The 12,505-nt window shown below is 40.0% G+C and overlaps 1 long non-coding RNA gene across 1 annotated transcript; it reads left to right on the top strand.

Annotated features, from left to right (window-relative positions):
• Positions 1-8,578: 8,578 nt before the first annotated feature.
• On the top strand, positions 8,579-11,527 carry LOC148189757 (uncharacterized). Its single transcript, XR_015776319.1, has 3 exons — positions 8,579-9,328; positions 10,660-10,746; positions 10,881-11,527. It is a non-coding gene; the product is annotated as an uncharacterized LOC148189757 (long non-coding RNA).
• Positions 11,528-12,505: the final 978 nt, after the last annotated feature.

Below are 12,505 nucleotides of genomic sequence, written 5' to 3'. Positions count from 1 at the left end.
GAAAAGAGGTTTATATCATGCTACCATCCCTCTGCCATTGCTTAGTAAAGAAATAATGTCTCTTGAGACAAAGAAGAAATCTGTTTCAAAAACACAACTATGGAAGATATTTACCGATAAAGCATCATGTCAGCCTCTGCTAAAATTTACATTGAATCACTTCTAGAATTAATTTACAGCGAGTGTAGACAGGAAGGACAGTTACAGTGACCAGTAACTCTTGCAATGTAGGATATGGACATGTGAGCATTATTGGGGGACAGACTTAAAAATAAGTGATCTGTGAATCTCTGTCTTTTACCATCATTTATTCACTGTCAGAAGACTAGGAACAGCAACATCAGCAACTCTTAAATTCTTAAAAACAAAAACAAATCAGCAATAATACTTTTTATTTTATCAATATTGATTCTTCACAGTAATAATATATTTCTCACCAGTGTAACTTAATAGAGTGCGGTCATTGCAAACATGACTGATTAGTTTAAACAAATTTATGAATTTACCCCACATATCTAATCAATATCTGGGAGTGAATCAAAGTGAAACAATAAACTACAAAAAATAAGACCCATTTATAAGAATAATGTTTTTTTTCTGCAGTAAATTATACTAAATTTCAACATTTTAATCCTACATCCATAGAGAACATAATTCTATGAACATTTTTTGTTGTAAATAAATTCTGTAACCTTGCTTCTAATGTTGCATTAATGGTACCTTTCTTTCTATCTGCCTAGCATATTTCTCTCTGCAGAGACTGAAGAGGAGGTAATTCTTCTTTATGCAAATATATTTTTGCGGGTGATCAAAAGATAATGTTTCTGTTTCCAGGCGAGTGCAGCAGTTACATGGCGAGAGAAGAGGCTTCGAAAATCTGGTGATGTAATGTTTTGTCCTCAATCAACCTCCTGGTGCGCAGCAGCTCTCACTTCAGTCTTGAGGGCTAGAAAATGATTTTATTTTTCTCACCGAAGCCATCAAGAGTTGTAAAACCGTCTTCTTGTACAGTTTCCACCGAAACTATGACACAAACCTGATAATTAACCCGTGAAACCACCGGTCATGTCTACAAAGCTCTGTCTTGGTTTGGTTTAAGTTGATTTATTTCTGGGCTAATCCAGCACAAGTACATACTCAATCACTTCGTGTCAGTGGCACAGTTGTATAAGCACTTGTTTAGCAGTGTACCTCCGCTGCTGAAGTGCCCCTGTGTAACCTAATCTTTAGCTTCTGAAGAAATGAACAAGGCGAGAAAGGGGGTTAAAAAAAAGCCAGTACAAGCACATGTCTTTAAAAGAAAGTATTGTATGACGCTGAATAGATATAAACGGACAGAAGGATGCAGAAGAGGAGGAGACATGGCAGAGAGAGGAGAGAGAGAGTGAAAGCAGGAGCGGAAGAAAAAGCAGAGAGGAGGACGAGAGGAATTTGGAGAGGTGGAGGAGAATGTTAATCTGAGGAAGGCAGCAGAGAGAGAAAAGCTCTTTTCCTCTCTAAGCCCCACGCCCTCACTTCCTGTCCCTGCTGTCAATCAGAGCAGCTAAAGTGCATCAGACAAAAGACCCCCCCAATGTGTCCCCCAGTCACCACGACAAACACCAGCACCAACCAACCAATTAACTGCTCTGGTCAGAGGACACTTCTGTAGGTTTCTCATGTTCATCAGAGACCCCTAATTACAAATCTCTCTCCCTCTGTCTCACGCATTCACGTCGGCACCGTGCCCAGCCTCCATCCTCACACCGACGAGCTCATTTCTGTAGTCTAAGTGTGGCTCTGTGGGCCTCTAATAGCGTAGCCAATTAGTGCCAGTGTCCGACTTGGCCGTTTCGCTAACTCACTGGTGGTCCCACTGAGGGACAGAATGGCTCCAATGAAAAGGTACAAGTCCACAAAGAACGGCCTAACAAAGACGTGTGTGTATAGGCTGCATGTCACAGCAACACACTGGAAAAACCGTGTGTGTGTGTGTGTGTGATCTCATTGTAATTCGGCATCACAAGTCCTCAATAAAGAGTTAAGCAGTATAAGCTGCTACACATTATGATAGAGAGAAGTGCTTTTGAAGATGGTTGAATGGTTAAAAGCAGTGCCAATAACACTAAAGGCACGAAATTCAAACCCGTACAGCACAGTGTCTCAGCCTGATGCCAGCCACAGTATTTTTTCCCATCCAAACTGACAATATGTGTCAATGGCAAAAGTCTATAAAGATCAAAAAGCTAATTAAATACAAACATACACACACACAAAGACAACTGTCACACACTGGTTAAGATGTGCAGTACTGATGCGTTTTCTCTCAAACCACCAAACTAACAAAAGAATAAATAAAAATTGTGCAAATGTGTTTTTCCGAGAGCTCCTCTGCCTGCATCCTTTAAAACTGAATACCCCAAAATAATAATTTTTGACAATTTTAGTCCTGCTGTTCATTGTTCCAGGAGGAAGAGGAAGTGTATTTGAAAACTGTTTGCACTCAACTCCCAAAAAACACATGCCAAATAAAATAAAATAAAATAAAGAAATAATTTTGGAATATTGTGATAGAGGAGTTTTTGTTAGTGAAGATGACTCCTCTCTCTTGTACCTAATACACCTATGTCACGTCTGTAAAGACCAAGCGGAAACCTCTGGGCCTGAAAAATTAAGAAAGTTGTGTGTAAATGCCAAAAGCTGCAGTTCCTCAAACAGCCATTTGAGGCTGACTCTAGAAACAAGTCAATCCACGCAGACCTCAATTTTAAAATGCCCAACCTCACAGCTAAAACAAACGTGCACAGCCTGGTACTAAAACACAGCTTTGGCATATGTGACATATGTGACAACTGTACAGGAAGTGAATTTTTGTTTAATCCAATCGTCATAATTTTATGAAGGCTTAAAGTTCTGCGTAATTTAGGTTGGAGCCACTTCGAGTGACACATTGCCTCTTGATAGTGTCCTGGAGCTCTAAGTCAGATTCACCCCTCGTTCCTCACGCAGCACCACCCTCTCATCCAAATATGGTCCATTTTGGCTCTAAGAAACCAGGATGATGATGATACATCAAGCTGAATTGTGCTGAACAACTGGTGTTCATTTGTGAAGATTATCTTACCGAACAAAACGTGCAAGTATCATAAACATTTGTTTGCCACAGAGCTTATTTTCTGCAATGATCCAAAATCCAATGGAAAAATCCCAGAGGCTTTTTGACGAGGAACCACAGTGACGTAAGCTCATCCCTGGAGCGCTCTATTGCAGTTAAATAAAGTAGAAGGTTTTAAAAGTGACAGATAAAAAAAATGAATGATGAAACTCGAAGCAGCAGACACCAAGATATCAGTCTCCTGTGAGTCAAAATAAATTTTGTATGTAAGTATGCTTGTCGTCCTCACTGATCTTGCCAGTGAGCTTTTCATCCTCCACAATCGACTTCATGTTGAAAGCACACGACTCCAGGCAGACACCTTGTCACGCTGGACGTGTAAAAAAGACGAGATCCTACAATTGCCATAATGCTACTCAATAGTATCTTTCATCAGACTCGCTGTACCTCCTAAATGCCCCATTGTGTCGAACCCAACCCCTCCAGTTTGTAACATAGGCTCTCTGTAAAATGAATTTCATGTGTAAAATCGCCCGTGTGTCCCTTTGATAGGTAACCTTGAAACCGTAACACTCAGGTGTGTCACAGATAACATCTCTCAGCAGGGGGAGCCCTTTCTGATCGTGTTATTGTAAAGCTATGAGCCTTTATGTGCTGCTTTTTGTAAACGGTTTTGAAACACAACAGTGTGAACACAGTGCATTGTGTTTGCTTGTTCGTGTGTGTGTGTGTGTGTGTGTGTGTGTGTGTGTGATAAACTGACAAAAGACAGGTTGACACAGACGACTGATGCAAACACATTTCGTTAAAATCAAATGCCCTGCAAACATTTTCACAGACGCTCACATGGACCCGTTTTTCCTCTTTTGCATATGAATAGCGCTAGATAGTAGATATACACACACACACACACACACACACACACAGAGACATAATTGGTTACGTAGGGAGCAGAGCCAACTTGCACCTCTCGTTGCCGTGGTAACCAGAGAGACTGATTTTTCTAGAAGCACTTACTCACATCCCGTCTGTTATTCACTTGTTTGTTCATTCATTCCTCCTTTTAGCCTTTCTTTATACAACTTTCTCTCCCTCTCTCTCTCGGTGCTTTTCAACCCATTTTCATTCCCACCTCTCCTCCAATAAGATGCCCTCTTAGCATGCACATGCAAATAAGGCAGACTTGAAACCAATTAAAATGAATTAAATAACGAACAGCATTGTGTCCTCAGAGGTTGGACGAAGAGACAGCAGCTCAGACTCACTGACACAACGTCCGAAGCAGCCATTACAGTGTCTCTATAATATCAGTCCGAAGCACTCCTGATGTTTTATCTGCACAATGGAGACTGATGTGATCATTGCATCTCCAAAAGCTGATTTTTTTAAAAACTTTCATCCCAAATGCATCACCGCTTTACCACCCATCTCTTTCCACTTTCTTCCTGTCTCATCCTTTGCCTCTTTTCCTCCACTTCCCCCCTCGACGCTCCCGCAGCGCTCCCCAGAGTATATCAGGTTATCATTGGCCAACAAAGCAGGAAACAGGAAGTATATATTGCTACATAGACAGAATTGTGGAGATACGAGATGGACAAACACACACACACACACACACACACACACACACACACATCAAATCACCCTGCTGTTTTACATGAATGAGTACATTTACTTTTACAAAATAGTCTCGTTTTTTTCCCTTTCTCTGACAAAGGCAAAAGTCCCTCTTAACTGTTTACATGTCTAATGAAAATAAACATTCAACTAATACTCCTGTTTACATGCAGCCCTGCATACCCGGATTAACATAATACAAAACAAAATATGGAAAAGAACAGCTGGAGCTGCTCATGTTGCTTTTTTGCATCAAAATAGTTTTTTTTTTCACAGTTTACTATCACTTCAACGTCTCAAAAAGGCATTGTGTTATTTGCACATATTCCAAAACTTGTTGATATCCAAGTCTGTCATGAATTTTAAAAGCAGGTGCGTTTCTACTTGCGACAAGAAATGCGGGATTTTCTTTTGCATCATCTCTACCCCACAGCTTTGTACACTGTTGGCGAATTAGTTTGTGTACAACATATCCATGACAACACACAGAGCCAACTGTAAACGCACGAGAGGCCGTGTGTCACAAGCTACAGTAAAAACCCCAGTTGAGACAAATATCCTGAATTGGCTGTATACATGGTTAAATAAAGCTCCTAAAAACAAATTAGCACCGGCACATCCTGCATGTCTTAATCAGAAAGTGCTCAATTCAGAAAATGGCAATGAATCATAATATTTAAACACAATATACAATTTTTATGACTAAATCAAATTCAGAATTGAAAACTGCAGAATATACACTTCATTTTTAGCATCATCACTTAATTTCCTGCATTTTCTTGAGTTTTTTTGCAACAATTTATGCCTTTTTTGCATCAGTTTATTGTGTAAATGTCCTTCATTATTTCAGTTTGAAAGTCCTCTTCAACGTTTACATTTTAATTAAGGTGACAAAGGCACATGCTGAGGAGCACATGTCCTCTGCCCCCCCGAAATGTATGCCTTGACGTCATTTGTCCTGTTGTCAGACTATTTTGTATTTGTAAATTGGTCTGGAGATGCAGGTTAGAGCAGCACATCCATAATGGACAGATTCAGAGGTAAACAAGTGTGGAAAAAAAAAAAACACTGCTCTGGGCAGCTTAGAAATATATAAGAAATCCAGTGTCATTCAGCTTGTTTTCAATAATTTAAACAGCAATTGTCACAGGGAATATAGCTCTCAGCAGAAGTGCCTGATACACACAACTGCTGCTGCACTGCTGTAGTGTTCACATGTCAACCTACAAATGCAGGAATTTAGAGAAAACCCAATGCAGATACATTTATTCGGGCATTTTTTCCTACAATGTTCTTGTGTAAACTAAGCAACAGTCTTAAATATGAAGTCAACACTGCGGTGCCAAAAACTGCAGTTGTGTGAATGGCTACTTGAGGGTGATTCTGAAAGAGAGTACGTCCCCATAGACCCCCATGTTATAAAGCCCGACTCTGCAGCAGAAATACAGCCAGCTACAAAAAACTGTTTTTGTCTCTATAGCCAATTTCCCCCCTTATGGCAACTGTATGGGGGGTGAATTTTTATATATTTCACCGATTGACATCTTATTAAGAGTTAAAGTTACATATTTTTAGGGGTGGCCTGATTTGAGTGACAAGCTGTCTGCTGATAGTGTCTTTGGCTTCTCAGTCAGATCCACTCCCTCTCCTCCACAGCTCCAGTCTCTCACCCAAATATTGTCACTACTAGCTCCAAAAAACTAAGATGGCAACAGCTGTAATGCAGAACCAGGCCCCCAGAGAGGCAGCTCAGCCTTGCAGCCTTTTTTTTTTTTTTTTTTTTACAGTGGCCCCTTGTGGTATTCCAGTGAAAAAATCCCCTGCGACCCAAGAGGCATTTTCTCCATGGACCACCATTTAAAAAGAGACACCTGTAAAACTGTTGACAGGACACCTCAAACACCTGCAAACAAGGTCAATTATCAATTTTTCTATTCTGATTGTTTTAGCCATGTTGGATTTATAATTCTAAAGTATTCCCTGAGCAGAATAAAAGTAAAAAAACAAAAAGAAATCTGTGCTGTCGTTCACAATGTAAAGTCCATGAGCAGAGTGGGAGCTCTTGAGTGGGGTCAGCAGGAAAAACACTACTGTGCATATTCAGTGGGCAGCTTAGAGCAGAAGTAAATCTGGAAGCTGGAAACATTTTTGGTGTATGCGCTGAGCGAGCAACACCATTGAAATGAATTGGTATTATTAAAGTCTATTTGTAGAACATGAGGCTTTAAAATGGGACTCAACCAAAAGTCTGTGTGAAGAGGCGGGTTAGAGTGATGGAGTAGTCAAGTAAACACAGGATATTCCCCCTGGAGACCCATGTTCAGAGCCAAGTAAACTCTGACTTACTTTATGGTACATCCTCACCTTGTTTCTTTTCCTAAACCTTACATAAATATCTTTGGGTAACTAATGTTATTTAAGAGACGCTAATTTGGAAGGTATCATACAAACCATTGTATGAGGATACGCTGATTAAGTTTATCCAGAAGTTTGTAGTCTGACATGAAACAGGAGACCTGCATCGTTTTTTCCACACACAACAATTGTTGCGCAGAAGTAAAACAGCAAAACTGTGTCTACAAATTAAGATTAAGAAAGAAATTCAAATGCAAAGTAAGAGGAAAATGTGGAAAACAATGGGGAGAAATAACAGAGAATCCAGATGTTTGGATTAAGGAAAATAACAGGAAATGAAAAAGATGCTGAGGATCTGAGAAGAAAGAAGGGGACAGCTCTGTTCTCCTGTGTCAGCTTTCTGTCAGAGAGAGAGACGGTGAAAGGGAAGGCAGACAGAGAGACAGGAGGCTCTGATAGTCCTGTGTCAGCGTCCAGTCAGATCCCAGGCCAAGGCGACTTGGGGACGTCAATGGATGGACGCCAGTAAGGTCAACAGCCATTGCTTTTGCGTAAACACGGAAACTTAGTGTGCTCCAAACACACTGTGCACATGAATGCATAAAACATACAGACACACTTAACATAAAGCATAAAGCACGGACGTTCACGGGACGCCAGGGAAGAGACAGAACACCAAACATGGTGCTAATGAACGTGGTGAAACAGAGAGTGAGTGGTGAAGATAGATCGAGAGAGAGACAGACACAGACAGACTGGCACACACACTGTCTCAGGAGTGTAATTAATATGTAAGTTAAAGTACGTCTGCTATAGGAGTGCAGCGATCTCTATGCATCCTGCTCTCTGTACACACATTTTTTTTTTACTACAGTGGCCCTGAGAGCTCAATGCACTGCAACTAAAGAAAACGTGCAAATGATGAAAACATGTCTGCCAATTTGACAAAATAAAACATCACAAGATTTACTGTAACTATAGAAAACAACCAGATACAGAAACATGCTGCACATTCAGACAGCTCAAGCAAATACAAAATGTTTCAAGTTGCATGGAAAAAAACAGAATTAAGTGACAGTGTTTTATTTTCCTCCAATTTTTTGTTTGAGACTTTACTGTTGCGGATTATTTGTTATATTTAGAGGACTTTGTTTTCTTGTGTTTCCACCAGTTTAATGTAATTCATTCATGTTTAGGGCTCAGTTACACTCCCTTTGTGTACCAAAAAAGATACCTCCATCTCAAATGCTGTAAACATTCAGCCTGTTCTTATAACAAAGTCACCAAATACTGTTGCTTCTGCAGTGCTTTCAGTGTAAGACTGCTAGATGCCACCTTTTGCATCCGCATAATATGCCACTGGACGGCGTCAACAAAAAACACGGCTGCACAAAATCATTCCCGGTGTTATTATATGCTGGCGGATGGCCAGACAGCACCTGCAGCAGCAGCATGACAAGAGGACAGTCTGTGTCAGGTTGAAATGCTGCTGGTAATGACGTCATTTGCCCCCATAATGCCCTGTAGGGCGAGAGGCAGGGCCGGTGGATGGATTGAAGAAAACTTTTTAACTTTCATGTGGGAGTCTGTGGTTTGCTTCCTGTGATGTGATGTTTTTTTCTACACCTTACCATGTGCCTCTGTTGCCTAAACCTAACCATCTGTGCCACCATGTGTGTTTGTTGACTTCACTAAACAGCATCGCGGAGCTGATGCAGAAGCCTACCTAAAACGTCATAAGTAGAAGGTCCTGACAGAGCAGCACCACGTGACGAGTTCAGAGTAAGAAGGTGTTGGACATTTGGGTGGAAAATTATATTCACTCTAGTACTGCTTCATTATGTTCTGCCTTTGTGAATTTTTAAAAAATTTTCTCTTACATTCATATCTCACTTGAGCTAGGCTACACTATCCCCATGATCTCCGACCATACTGCTACGTTACGTCTGCGTCCGTACGCTTTCAGAAAACATGCACAAACACAGACAAAATAAACGCAGAGGACTGTCTCTGTATGTAATTTTGACCATAAATGAGCCCTTAGTCTGTTTTTTGTTTCTTTTATAGGTTTACTCCTCCTGTGTCCTGTCTGATTTTATTGTCTTTGCGTTTTTCCCACCATATTGATTGTCTGCCATGCCCTGATTTGTTTCACCTGTCCCTCGTTATAGCCCTCCTTCCTTTGAGTCCCTTCTATTTTTGATCAGTTTATCTGCACTGGTCTTCCTTGCTGGATTCCCTCTCTGTGTTTCTCAATTACCGGTTTGTGCCTATTTAGTTTTTGTGTTTTTCATTTGTGCTTTGTTTAACTTCAGCCTGCTCCTGTGGTTGTGTTGCCTTCTTGTTTTCTTCTATTGGAAATAGCTTTATGTCATTGAAGCTCACTTTTTGTTGTTTCAAACCTGCCTGGTGTTCTGCAATTAAGTCCTCTTTTAAACTTTGAACAGATTAGGTTGCAAAACACAGGACAATAAAATCTGATGTTGTTGTTCTGGTTCATGGAGTTCATTTTTCTGCTGTCAGTCATTGTATGATGCAGGCCATGTTGGTTTTGGAAAGTCCTGTAGAAAAGCTCAGTGAGGCGGCTTTATGCTGACCTGTGTAGGAGGTGGGTTTACCAAACATAGATTTGACAAAACTACCAATTAATCTCAAGTATTTTTGTAAAATTAAAAAATATGATAAAGAAAAATACTTAAGATAAAGCATAAATCTAACTTCTGTTTTTCTTTTTTCTTTTTTCTTTTCTTTTTTTTTTTTTTACTTTTGTAGTGATTATTATTTAACTTGTAGGCCTTTTTGGGGCATGCATTCTAAATATGTGTCTGATTTGGGGTTTTTATCAGAGTTTGCGACACGTGGCCTTTTTCTGCTCTGTTTACGGTCAGCTCAGTTGTAATGGATGTTGTACACAACCCAACTAGCAAACAGTTTTCAAGGCTATGTTAGAGGTGCATGCCCAACAGAAACCCCACATTTCTTGTCATTAGGAGCAACACACCTACTGTCAAACATTACAAAGGCTTAGATGTCTACAGGGTTTTTGGATAGGAGGAGATATTATACTATATATACTATATATACAGTGACCTTTTCAAAATGGCCAAATAAGTCCATCATTGGCACAAAACTTTGAAAAAAAAAATCAGATTTCGACTCAAAGAAGCAAAACAGCACAAGCGTTTCCAGGTGTTTGACTTCTCAATATTTTGACATGATAAAGCGTGATTAAAACATGATTAAGCCCCTTCAATAACGTAATGTTGACAAGCAATAGGGTACTAAGAAGAGATTTTTGCTTCCAGATTTTTTTTAGTTTTGCAAGAAAAAAACTATTTGCTCATTTTCAAACCATTCGTTGGTTTTATTCTTTGTAGCATGTTTGTCAAATTGGTCAGCATATTTTCTTCTTTTTGGTGCTTTTGCTGATGTGCACAGTTGCAGTGTGATGTGTTACAGGGCTGTCACCATCATTTACTGTATGTTACATCTAAACTGTTAATGTAGAAGTGCAAACAGTATAAATAATTTAAAGCCAGTTTTTACAACATCCTTTATCTGCATGTGCTTTTATCTTCCTCTTTAATTGACAGGGCTAATTGCCAAACGAAAGACGGATGATGGAGGAATCTTAAACAGACAATCATCCAACAGCAACAAGGAGACTGCTGGGAATTCAGGTGTGTGACAGGTGATGGACAGTTTGTTTATGACCTGAGTATCCCCGACCTGACCGACGACCCGATCGTGTTTTTTTGAAAACAATGGGAAAACATGACATCATTTCTGCTAATGCTATGTCCTCCCCTCTTAGGTGTCACTCAAAATATTTGTAATCTACCAAAGGCTAAAATATGTGACCTCCTGTGCGACCCCGATGGTTGACTGAGTGCCTGTCGAGGTAAGAGGTATCTTCCAATCTCATCAGAGAAAAAGAAAGCAGTTGTGTGACCCTCCTCCAAGATTTAGGAGGTAATTTAAGGATTGAGGCAGGCAGCCGGTGCTCGACTGCTGCGATAGACAGGAGAGTTGTTATGGATGCAGGAGGCAGAGATGGGATGAGGGGTGAATTCCTGACTGAAAGAGCTTCAAAGCACTTTGGTATGTTAAGAGCAAGGACTCACAGGCGCTACAATACATCAGAGTGTGTGAACCATCCAACAAGCTCCACTGAGCACATAATACAATACATGAACCTGACGATAACACAAGCTGAGCTGGATCATCGTCCATTCATAACCATTGTTGGACTTACTTGTCAAAATGAGGAATGGTGCAAAATGAGCCAAAGTTTTTTTGTTTATTATTAAAAAGTATTTGCTTTTTTTTTTTTTCCAAGAGTGAGAAAATTGATACCACTCTCATGTTTGTGTGTTTAAATGTTTACTACTGTGCAGGATTGTCGGTTACTGTTTGTCAACACGCTCTGCAGTGAAAGTAAAAGTAAAAGTCGAGATCCCTGATTCACTCTCGCTTGGTGTTCAGTCTATATTTGCATATTCCCTGCATTGTGTCTCTTGGTTATCTACTGCTTATGGCCTGACACCTGGTCGCTATTTATTTATGAAGCCCCAACCTCATCAGAGCCCTGTGGGGGTAAATGCTCATAAATGTCCCAAACACAGAAAATAAAAATAAAACAAGAAAACCTAGGCAGAGGGCAGAGTCTCTGCAGAAAAAATCCACTGCCACACACTTCGAGTGGGATTACTTCAGTGTAAGTCTATACATTAATTTCTATGAAAATCCTATGTAGTATATAAGTATAGAGCTGAAACTAGGAGGTGATTAATTTAGCTTAGACTGAAAACAAAGAGAAACAGTTGGCTTGGTTCTCTTTAAAGTTCAAAAATGCGCCGTTTGTACCAGTAAAGCTCATTAATTCATACATCGTACCTTATTTATCTAATCTTTGCGAAGATTGACGACATGACAGATATTCCAAAAGCCAAAACATCCAGATCAATTGTATGGACAGATGTATCCAGCCCATTCTCATCCCGAAGTCTTCAAATACTTCTGCTTTGTCAGCGATTTCACTGCACAAAAGCCACCTTTTGCGGCAGTATGATATGCCACTATGAGGCACCTATTGCCGCTGTATAATACTCTGCTGGATGGTGTCAGGTTGAAATGCTGAGATGTCAGCAGCCATATCCAGGATATTCTGTCTTATGTTTTCTACATCAGGAGGAAGTAGAGCCACATTGTCTGTCTTTAGATACAGTTTATAGTTTAGGCAACAAAACTGCTTGGTTATGGATTCATTGTAGTGACGCTGGGGACACTGCCCAGCTGGCAAATTTTGACAATCTGGAGGTAAGACCAGACTGAGATGCAATTTAGCAGTTACTTTAAAATAACAAATGTTCTCAAACTCTTCAAAGTAAAAGCAAGGCAATAAAACAATGTTAATGTCATGATTTGAATTATATGGCA

The sequence above is a fragment of the Plectropomus leopardus genome, chromosome 4 (genome assembly GCF_026936395.1).
Source record: "Plectropomus leopardus strain MGB_pleo_1.0 chromosome 4, ASM2693639v1, whole genome shotgun sequence".
Classification (NCBI taxonomy): domain Eukaryota; kingdom Metazoa; phylum Chordata; class Actinopteri; order Perciformes; family Serranidae; genus Plectropomus; species Plectropomus leopardus.
Note: the sequence above shows the minus strand (reverse complement) of the source record. Positions and strands in the feature narration are given on the sequence as shown.